The sequence below is a fragment of the Perca flavescens genome, chromosome 20, assembly GCF_004354835.1.
Source record: "Perca flavescens isolate YP-PL-M2 chromosome 20, PFLA_1.0, whole genome shotgun sequence".
In the NCBI taxonomy this organism is placed as follows: domain Eukaryota; kingdom Metazoa; phylum Chordata; class Actinopteri; order Perciformes; family Percidae; genus Perca; species Perca flavescens.
The window spans coordinates 1,507,895-1,520,347 of NC_041350.1; the positions used below are offsets into that span (position 1 = coordinate 1,507,895).

A 12,453-nucleotide genomic window follows, 5' to 3' on the forward strand; every position below is an offset into this window, starting at 1 on the left:
ATAAATGCAGTCCTCACTTTCCTAATTATATGCAGATTTTTGCAACCCGTTCCATTAAAATATTATCATAAATCACGTCAAAAACAGTAGCTTCCTGCGTAGCAAGCGAGAAGAGAGCTGTCACAGTGGTGGTAAAGTTGGTTTTATATTGGAAGGTCAAGCTGAATAATAGATTTTTCGAATGTGTCGAATATCCAACGTCTGCCGCGGTGTGGTGGCATCCCGGCAAAGACTGGAGCGATTGAGCTGCACCCCTGAGCCTATGAGAGTGAAGTCAGTTTCCCCCGGTGGAGTTTAAACACACATTTAATTTGTAATGAAGGTAATGTATGGTATCGGCAGAAACAACAGCACGTCTATTACGTTAGCCAAAAGTCAAATCGCTCCCTTGTGATTTGTAGAGCTCTCAGCCCTTTGATTAGTTGATTAGTTTTGATATTAGTAAAGGCAACTGGCAGGCAACAAACTGGCATGTTTGAATTCATAACGTTTACAGAGGGTCACCGTTTTGGTGGCGTTACGTTACAACACACCACACAGTGCTAGCTGAGACCGATCATTTGTATTTGAATTCTGAGATGTGCACAGGAGGAAGAGGAGGAGGGAAATGAAGAAGGAGAAGGCAGGAAACTGGAGAGACCAGGCGGGTCAGAGCAGGAGAAGACCACAGAAGGAGATGCAGAAATGAGTGAAAGAGAAGAGGGAAAGGAAGACTTGACTGAGGGAGGAAGAGGAGGCTGTAGATTCAGAGAGAGGGACAGAGGGAGGAAGAGGAGGCTGTAGATTCAGAGAGAGGGACAGAGGGAGGAAGAGGAGGCTGTAGATTCAGAGAGAGGGACAGAGGGATGAAGAGGAGACTGTAGATTCAGTGATAGGGACAGAGGGAGGAAGAGGAGGCTGTAGATTCAGAGACAGGGACTGAGGGAGGAAGAGGAGGCTGTAGATTCAGAGAGAGGGACAGATGGAGGAAGAGGAGGCTGTAGATTCAGAGAGAGGGACAGAGGGAGGAAGAGGAGGCTGTAGATTCAGAGTCAGGGACAGAGGGAGGAAGAGGAGGCTGTAGATTCAGAGAGAGGGACAGAGGGATGAAGAGGAGGCTGCAGATTCAGAGGGAGGAAGAGGAGGCTGCAGATTGAGAGAGAGGGACAGAGGGAGGAAGAGGAGGCTGCAGATTGAGAGAGAGGGACAGAGGGAGGAAGAGGAGGCTGTAGATTCAGAGAGAGGGACAGAGGGAGGAAGAGGAGGCTGTAGATTCAGAGAGAGGGACAGAAGGAGGAAGAGGAGGCTGTAGATTCAGAGGGAGGAAGAGGAGGCTGTAGATTCAGAGAGAGGGACAGAGGGAGGAAGAGGAGGCTGTAGATTCAGAGAGAGGGACAGAGGGAGGAAGAGGAGGCTGTAGATTCAGAGACAGGGACTGAGGGAGGAAGAGGAGGCTGTAGATTCAGAGACAGGGACTGAGGGAGGAAGAGGAGGCTGTAGATTCAGAGAGAGGGACAGATGGAGGAAGAGGAGGCTGTAGATTCAGAGAGAGGGACAGAGGGAGGAAGAGGAGGCTGTAGATTCAGAGACAGGGACCGAGGGAGGATGTGTGTGTCTGGTGTGTGTTTTTGAACATTCAGGAAGTGCCATGTGCTCAGTGCTGTATAGTTTTATGTATCAAAGTTATTTAGTATTGGAGCTCTGCAGAATGTTTTGGTTTTGAAGCTTGAAAAGCTATGAATTAAATATCCTACATGGCTTTAATAGAAACACGGATGTGACGCATCGTGATGCATCGAGATATCAAATTGAATCGCTGACATGATAATCGTAATCAAATCGGCCGATCAGTGAAGATTCACACCTCTTGTTCATAATGTTGCTCCGCTGCATGCTTGAAGTGACATGTCTTTAACGTTAGCACGGCCGAGTAACGTTAGCGTTAACAGAGGGCTCCTCTCTTGAGCACACGTTGTTCTGGTGTATCTCCGGTCTTTCTTCATCCTTTAGCTAACCTTCTCGGTTCTTGAATGTGCCGTACCATCCGGAGCCTCTCCCAGCTTAACGGACTGTTATGCTACCTGGCTAGCTAATGTTACCCAGCATGCTGTTGGGCGGTGTAGATACATTTGTAAATGTAAAATTATTAGTGTTTGAAATAGTTAAAGTCACAAATTGTTATATGCTATGGTGTTTTATCCTGTTGAAGAGAGTTAGTTGTGGGTTATTAATTGTTGTGTTATAAAGTTACTACCGTGAGTGAGAAGGGTACACCATTAACAGAGAAGGGTACCCAGTTAGCAGAGAAGGGTACCCAGTTAACGGAGAAGGGTACCCAGTTAGCAGAGAAGGGTACCCAGTTAACGGAGAAGGGTACCCAGTTAGCAGAGAAGGGTACCCAGTTAGCAGAGAAGGGTACCCAGTTAGCAGAGAAGGGTACCCAGTTAGCGGAGAAGGGTACCCAGTTAACGGAGAAGGGTACCGAGTTAACAGAGGTCCCGTTGCTGCGACAGAGGAAAACAAAATAAAGTGATTGGCCCGTGGTTCTGTTAATTTTTACCATCCCCGATCTAGCTATTTTGTCAATATCGGGGTCGATATCCGATCTTAATATCGGATCGGTGCACCCCTAGTTGGTGTGTTGGTTGTATGCCGAATTTCTTAGCCTAAACTCCTGATTATTTAACTAAATAAAAGAAATTTGGAGCTTTTTCACAGCAGACATGTTGACTTGTCATAGTAGGAAAAGCACAGCTGAGTAGAGATGGCCCGATACCACTTTTTTTCTTCCAGATACCGATTCCGATACCTGAACTTGCGTATCGGCCGATACCGAGTACCAATCCGATACCAGAGTGTCATATATTTTATTATGTTTTAACAGCTGTATACTACTATCCCTGTATGGATGTGATATGATTTCTATCTTTGTTGTCTGTCAGGTTAAACTCTTTGTGAAACATGAACAAACACAAACAATGAATGCCCCAGAACTTTCTTTTATTCTCCAGTTTGTCAGTCAGTTATAACGGAAAAAGAACATAAATAAACTACTTTTAATGTAGATTTTCTTTAGGGCTTTATTACGTGGTATCGGATCGGTGCATAAACTCCAGTACTTCCCGATACCGATACCAGCGTTTTAGGCAGTATCGGAGCCGATACCGATACTGGTATCGGTATCGGAACATCTCTACAGCTGAGATTTATAACCTTAATGATGGCTCAGTTCCATCAAGTGTCCCAGTAAGATATTTCAGTGAGTCAGCATGTACAATACCAGGACCTCTCCTAAGTGGAATGCAGCCATCATTAATGGTTTTGAATAACCCTGTGCTTTTCCTACTATGACATGTCAACATGTCTGCCGTGAAAAAGGTCTATTATTTATGAAAAAGCAAAACAAATATAAATTGTGAGATTTTGTTAATGGAATATGTTTTGGCGATTTTGCAGCCTAAAATATAATGTCATGTTTTGTGGATTAGTTGTTATTAAACATTACAACAATGCACACAGAGGACACAAGCTAAGCTTTAAATAGGACCTGAATACTGTGAGATGAACTTTGTTTTCTCGGCCAGACCCTGTTTAAAAAAAAGTGTGTTTTACGGTGTATCTCTTTCACAGGCTACCGTTGTGTATAGTATAAGGTTGTATGGATAAAAGATTCAATTTAGCCAAAATACAAGCGCGTTGTTGTGTTGGTTGTATGCCGAATTTCTTAGCCTAAACTCTCGATTATATAACATCCTTATTTATGTTTGGGGAGGTAAGATTTATTTATGAAAAAGCAAAACAAATATAAATTGTGAGATTTTGTTAATGGAATAGGGTTTGGCGATTTCCCTGCATAAAATAAAAGGGGATGTTGCATGGATTAGTTATTTTTAAACATTACAACAATGCACATCAAGGACCCATAAATATGAATAAGTTGCTGTGACTAATGTTACATATTCTGTGTGTTTTCCCCATGTTCTGCAGTCGGACCACTGCAACAGCAGCGCCCCTCTCTCCACACATGGTCTTACACTGACATCTGGTGGTGAGTTCATGGATTTAATTAGGGGTCCAAGCCCGTGTCTGGGAGAACCGGCGGTAGCAAAGCTATGCCTTTCGCACAGCAGGGCTGTGGAACCCTATTGTAATCCTAAGGATTATTATTAGGGCCAGAGCACGAAAGTGCAAGGCCCCAATGGTGCCTTGCACTGAAAGTGCGAAGGAACCTATTGTTTTTGTAAGGATTATTATTTTTCCGGGTCCTTCGTCGCATTTTTGAGGGGGTTAGAATGCACGAAAAATCACAAATTTGCACGTCACAACTGGTGAAAATTGCAAATGTAACCGGCCTGGCCTCAGTACCGGTTACCTGCGTTGTGAAGCAGACGACTGGAGACTCAGGCTTTGGCACAAGACATTTATTGCTGTTGAGTGTTTTAGAGAGGAGAAACACAGCGTTGGTAATATGCCCTCAACACACACCGCTCTCGGCCAGATCCAACATCGTCTGTACCAATAATTTCATTTCTCAATAAAATAAAATCTCAGCATATGAAACAATGAATGCAAAAATACAACATGAGAATATAAAAATACTTTGTAATATATAGCCTATATAAAACTGCTCTCAGATGTCTCACACTCGCACTCTAACTGCAACCTCACAGCATTACAAAATATACATTTTAAATCACCATAAACCCTGTGCAAATAACATACCTGTTGAGTGTTTTAGAGAGGAGAAACACAGCGTTGGTAATATGCCCTCAACACACACCTAACAACATAAAGAGAACATACATATACTTATATGAGCGCAGTGCAGGACACAAAATGGAGAATGCCAACCCAGATACATGTGAAAACAGAGCATGTAAGCTAGCTCACTAAAACACTCCGAACTGAATAATAAACAAAAATACACGGAAGAGAATGAAACAGTCTAACTGCTAAAAACCTATACTAACCACAATCAGTCTGTCTAATCACTTAAATACACATTAAACATCGTATTTTATATATCCATCTCGCGCTACACAAAGCACCTACCGCTCTCGGCCGGATCCAACATCGTCTGACGAGAGCCGGGAAAACAAACAGTACGTTCACAAAACGACCAGCAGGGGGCGCATTATCCATGCAACATACACAATCCCTTCATAGGATAAGCAGCAAATAACCAAAAATGAATGCACAGTAAAATGAGGGATATTTGGTGGAATACAAACACTTTTCCATACCTGCTACACAAAGTTCTTTAGTAACTGGGCTCGGGCGTTGCCAGAGGGCTCCATAGCACCCCCTAACATGCGCCTTAAATTGTACAAAAGTAATAAGTTAATAAAACAACTTTTCAGGGAACATTGGTCTCATCTTGAACTCTAAAATTACTAAATTCTAAAATTTCCAAAATCTTGGTTTTCGTGCAGAAATCTTCATTTTACGAATACTTGTTTGAGGGCTTTAGGATGCACGAAAACTCTAAAAATGTTGCAGCCATGTGCCGAATAGTAAACTCTTTCATCTGAATACACATTTAGGCTTGGGAGTGGTACGCTCTATAGACGGGTTTCCTGTTTACAAACATGACAGGGTGCGTGTGCATACCAGGGGCAGAAAGACAGATTGGTGAGCTGGTCCGATAATGCAAACGCATTTTTGTCTCAGTGCACATTGTCTTAGTCCCTTCATTTTGTCATGGCATTTATATAACACATACTCTATGGTCTTACAAAGCTAACGTTTTTGACCGATTACAATTTAATAATTTTTTGGGAGCTGGAGAGCTCTCGTTATGAGAAGCTAGCTATAGCTCTGTTTGCCATTCATTCCAATGGGGAAACATCGCAGCTAGACTTTCGACATATTTTATTTAGAGGTCGACCGATTAATCGGTAGGCCGATTAATCGGCCGATTTTTTTTGGCATTTTTTACATAATCGGCATCGGCCAATATCAAGCCGATTAATAGGCAGGCGCATCTGCGGGCAGCCTGGTGTTGTTGTTGTGGAACACGTGTTTGACGCACGCTGCCCCGAGAGTCAGATACCAGCAGAGTCAGCAGACCTCACCCAGTGCCTACGGAAGGAGCTGTTCCTCGGAGAAAACGGTAAGGATTAAATTCTTAAAGTCCTATATATTTAATGAAAAACGTATGAGATGTTACTGCCAACTTCGAGAAAAAAACATGAATAGGCGACATGACGTTTGGCTACTTTGGATATTAATAGCTGTCATGTCACAATAATTGAGCTAGAATTTTGTGGATCTGAGACTTTTATTATTTGTTCTGTTTGTGTGTCTATATTTGAGAGGGTTGTCAACTCAATGCAGAGAAAGAAGTTGTAGTTAAAAAGAGACCACCGCACCATAGGCTAGTGAAGGACTGGCTTTGCTTTGCTAGCGTCGTTGCTAAGGTTGGTACAGAGTAGACCCGCTGCTAATACGGCACTTGTGCCTTAACGACCCGTACCTACCGGACCGAATAGCAACGCGGATTTCTGTGAGTCATTTCGGCGCCACTGATATGTCTGCGTTGCTCTCTGATGCTCGAAAACGAATGTTCGAATAACGGAAACATCGCAGCATGTGACACTAGTTAACATTACACTCGTCAGCAGCTAATGTTAGCCTACCGTTAGCTAGCAGATGGATTAAACACAATTAAAATGCTGACAGCTAAACGGTGTAAAGTGTGATTTATTATTGTATATGATCCAACAGCAGCATGTTAAGCAGTGTGCAGCTGCCGTTGTCTACTTGTCTGGAGAACAACACAGACGGTGCGTCGCGGTGCATTTAAAGTTGTTGTAAAATACCCTTTTGCCATGGTGGTTGTTTTTGTCGTTCAAGAGCAATTTACTAGTGAAATACATTATTGTTATAAGTTATAGTTATTACTAGGGCCGGGACTCGATTAAAAAAATTAATCTAATTAATTACAGGCTTTGTAATTAATTAATCGAAATTAATCGCATTTTAATTCCATAAATATTTGACCTGAGAACAGTGAGAAGTAATTTTTTTCACATGGATTTTTAGTATACCATTGAATAATGACTGAATACATAAGCTTAAGCAACACAATATTGTTTATTTTTGTTCAACCAAGTCCAGCAGACCAGTGCAATTTTTGGCATTAAGTGTAGCAATAGCATATTTAGAAATATAGTACATTTCAGAAATTCAGGTAGCCTATAGGTAGGTAGACCTTCTGTAAACTGTTTTTTTAAGTAAAACACAATACTTTCAAGTACATTCAGACTTAGTTACCCTGGTCCTTAAACCAGTCATCTGGTGGAGTGTAGGTGGGGTGTGGGTCCTTGTACTCGGAGTCGGGCTAACGCTAACGCTAGCTGCTAAATGTTTTGCGTCGAGGTGATACTTGAGGCTCGATGTGCTGCGGTGATATGTGAATTCCTTGTTGCATAGCATGCACACAACCATGCTCTAATCGACGCTTCCATCCGTTCGTTTTTTATAACAAAATTTCCCATCCACGGAGCCAACCAAAGCGGTCTCGTCAGCTTCTTCGTTCATGTTCACTTTGGTTTGTTGTTGTCTGAAGCATTGACATATATAAAAGGTCTGAAGCATTGACATATATAAAAGGTCTGAAGCATTGACATATATAAAAGGTCTGAAGTCATGAACGCTAGTTGGTGCTCCAGTATAATCGGTCCGCCGAAACTCATCCTGTGAGAAACGTCCCGCGGTGCAAAAATAAGTGTGATTAAAATGCGTAAAAAATGTTTAAAGTGTCATTTTTTTTGTTGTAATTAATTAACGCATTAAAGTCTGTAATTAATCTTAATTAACACGTTAAAGTCCCGGCTCTAGTTATTATTATTATTATTATTATTATTATATTATTATTAAATTGTTTAATTTTGACCATATGGCCTAAAGTTGTTTTCCCCCCTTTTGCGATAATTAGGTTTTGTCCATTTGGCTTTGTCTGTCAACAAACAAAACAAAAATACATGTTTCAGCACAGTTTTTGGGAAGATGATAGAAATGTTTTTAGCCTTGTATCACTTACAATGCACTGAATTATTAGCTGATTTATAAAACAAATGTTAGATTTTATATCTATACCTATCTATAAAATGACTTGAAGAAGATACTATACAAAAATACTAACTTAACCTTGTATTTTCCCCCTGTTTTAGTCATTAAGTCTGATGGCTGAAAAGAAAACCAGACCCTTATGGCAGCGCTTCACCCAGCCAACACCAAAACAAAGAAATGCTGCTGGTTGCTACTGTGTGTCAGCACCACTATTGTTAAAATGGTTAATTTATTTTATTGTTCTCAGATGTTTGATAAATGCTGCTAAGTGCACTAAACTTTATCTTTTCATTGAAAAGTTTATTTGACAAAGTTAAGTTTATTTTCTTTCTTTCTTCTTACAAGTTCTGTTTATTTATATGTTTTTACATTATACATGTTTAACGTAAGTATACAAGTGCAGACTGGTGTTCAAGTGTTCAATAAATGTTTTTGTTGAGAAATTTTGTGTATCTTAAGTACTTATTAGTGTTAAATTTTATCTTTCAAATAGACGTTAAAAACAAGCAAATATCGGCCAAAAATAATCGGCAGCATATATCGGCCATCGGCCGACCCTGATTTCAAAAGATCGGCATCGGCATCGGCCTGAGAAAACCCATATCGGTCGACCTCTAATTTTATAAATATAAATGTATTTATTATGTGTCAGTATCTTGTTGATCTTACATTTTTAGTTAATTTCCTTTCCTGGCCTGAGACACACATTCATACGGTTTGATAAAGGACTTATTGGACTTAAACTTATCATTGATCTTACAATAACAAGTGTAGCTGTCCTCAATTTAGGCCATCCACGTCTCATCTCCGGTTTTCCCTGCATCCTGTGTGTTTGTGTGTGTGTGTGTGTGTGTGTGTGTGTGGTCAGTCGAGGGGTAGAACTGAGCAGCAGAGAGCCGACAGGATTAAAACGGCAAATATATATAACCAAAAACATATAACAAAATATATATTAACTAAATCTATATAAGCAAATATATATAAGCAAATATATATATATATATATATCCAAATATATATAACCAAATATATATAACCAAACACATATAAACAAATATATATACCAAACACATATGACCAAAACCACAGACTAAACATTCATGACCAAAACCAGACTAACCACAGACCAACATATATAACCAAAACCACACACCAACATATATAACCAAAACCACAGATGAACTTATATAACCAAAACCACATACCAACATATTTTACCAAAACCACAGTCTAACATTCATGACCAAAACCACAGACTAACATTCATGACCAAAACAGAGAACCAAATATATATAACCAAACACATATAAACAAATATCTATATAACCAAACCTATGTAACCAAATATATATAACCAAACACATATAACCAAATATATATAACCAAACACATATAACCAAATATATATAACCAAACTCATATAAACAAAAATATATACCAAACACATATAACCAAATATATATAACCAAAAACATATAAGAAATATATATTAAATAAATTTATATAAGCAAATATATGTAACCAAACGCATATAACTAAATATATATAACCAAACACATATAAACAAATATATATATACCAAACATATATAACCAAAACCACACACCAATATATATAACCAAAACCACACACCAACAAATGTAACCAAAACCACAGATCAACATATACAACCACATACCAACATATTTGACCAAAACCACAGACTAACATTCATGACCAAAACATAAAACCAAATATATATAACCAAACACATATAACCAAATATATATAACCAAACACATATAAGCAAATATATATAAACATTCACATATAACCAAATATATATAACCAAACACATATAACCAAATATATATAACCAAACACATATGAACAAATATATATATATATATAACCAAAAACATATAACCAAATATATATATATGACCAAAACCACAGACTTTCATGACCAAAACAACAGACTAACATTCATGACCAAAACCAGACTAACCACGGACCAACATATATAACCAAAACCACAGTCCAACATATATAACCAAAAACACACACCAACATTCATGACCAAAACCACAGATCAACACATAAAACCAAAACCAAAGACCAACATATTTGACCAAAACCACAGACTAACATTCATGACCAAAACATAGAACCAAATATATATAACCATACACATATAAAAAAATATCTATGTAACCAAACACATAGAACCAAATATATATAACCAAACATATAACCAAACCCATGTAACCAAATATACATAAACAAACACATAAAACCAAACACATATAAACAAATATATATAACCAAACACATATAACCAAATATATATAAACCAATATCTATATAACCAAACATATTTAACCAAATATATATATATAACCAAACACATACACATAAATATATATAACCAAACACATAAACAAATATATATATAACCAAACACATATAACCAGATATATATAAACCAATATCTATATAACCAAACACATATAACCACATATATATATGACCAAAACCACAGACCAACAAATGTAACCAAAACCACAGATCAACATATATAACCAAAACCACATACCAACATACAGTATTTGACCAAAACCACAGACTAACATTCATGACCAAAACATATAACCAAACACATAACCAAACCCATGTAACCAAATATACATAAACACATAAAACCAAACACATATAAACAAAAATATATAACCAAACACATATAACCAAATATATATAACCAAAAACATTTAACGAAATATATATTAACTAAATCTATATGAGCAAATCTATATATATATATATATATATATATATATATATATATATATATATATATATATATATATATATAACCAAACACATATAAACAAAACCACAGATTAACATTCATGACCAAAACCAGACTAACCACATACAACATATGTAACCAAAACCACACACCAACATATATAACCAAAACCACAGATCAACATATATAGCCAAAACCACATACCAACATATTTGACCAAAACCACATACCAACATATTTGACCAAAACCACAGACTAACATTCATGACCAAAACATAGAACCAAACACATATAAACAAATATCTATATAACCATATACATATAACCAAATATATACAATCAAACACATAGAAACAAATATATATAACCAAACACATATAACCAAATATATATATAACCAAACACCTATAACCAAATATATATAACCAAACACATATAACCAAATATATATAACCAAAAACATATAACCAAATATATATATGACCAAAACCACAGACTTTCATGACCAAAACAACAGACTAACATTCATGACCAAAACTAGACTAACCACAGACCAACATATATAACCAAAACCACACACCAACATATATAACCAAAACCACACACCAACAAATATAACCAAAACCACAGATCAACATATATAACCAAAACCACAGATCAACATATATAACCAAAACCACATACCAACATCTTTGACCAAAACCACAGACTAACATTCATGACCAAAACATATAACCAAACACATAACCAAACCCATGTAACCAAATATACATAAACACATAAAACCAAACACATATAAACAAAAATATATAACCAAACACATATAACCAAATATATATAACCAAAAACATTTAACGAAATATATATTAACTAAATCTATATGAGCAAATCTATATATATATATATATATATATATATATATATATATATATATATATATATAACCAAACATATAAACAAAACCACAGATTAACATTCATGACCAAAACCAGACTAACCACATACAACATATGTAACCAAAACCACACACCAACATATATAACCAAAACCACAGATCAACATATATAGCCAAAACCACATACCAACATATTTGACCAAAACCACATACCAACATATTTGACCAAAACCACAGACTAACATTCATGACCAAAACATAGAACCAAACACATATAAACAAATATCTATATAACCATATACATATAACCAAATATATACAATCAAACACATAGAAACAAATATATATAACCAAACACATATAACCAAATATATATATAACCAAACACCTATAACCAAATATATATAACCAAACACATATAACCAAATATATATAACCAAAAACATATAACCAAATATATATATGACCAAAACCACAGACTTTCATGACCAAAACAACAGACTAACATTCATGACCAAAACTAGACTAACCACAGACCAACATATATAACCAAAACCACACACCAACATATATAACCAAAACCACACACCAACAAATATAACCAAAACCACAGATCAACATATATAACCAAAACCACAGATCAACATATATAACCAAAACCACATACCAACATCTTTGACCAAAACCACAGTCTTAACATTCATGACCAAAACATAGA

The 12,453-nt window shown here is 37.0% G+C and overlaps 1 long non-coding RNA gene across 1 annotated transcript in view; it reads left to right on the forward strand.

Annotated features, from left to right (window-relative positions):
* The window catches only part of LOC114547331 (uncharacterized), a 45,130-nt gene that overhangs the window by 6,556 nt on the left and 26,121 nt on the right, over positions 1-12,453 (forward strand). The window contains exon 3 of the long non-coding RNA XR_003691140.1: positions 3,967-4,027. This is a non-coding gene — a long non-coding RNA (uncharacterized LOC114547331). The remainder of the gene's footprint in view (positions 1-3,966; positions 4,028-12,453) is intronic.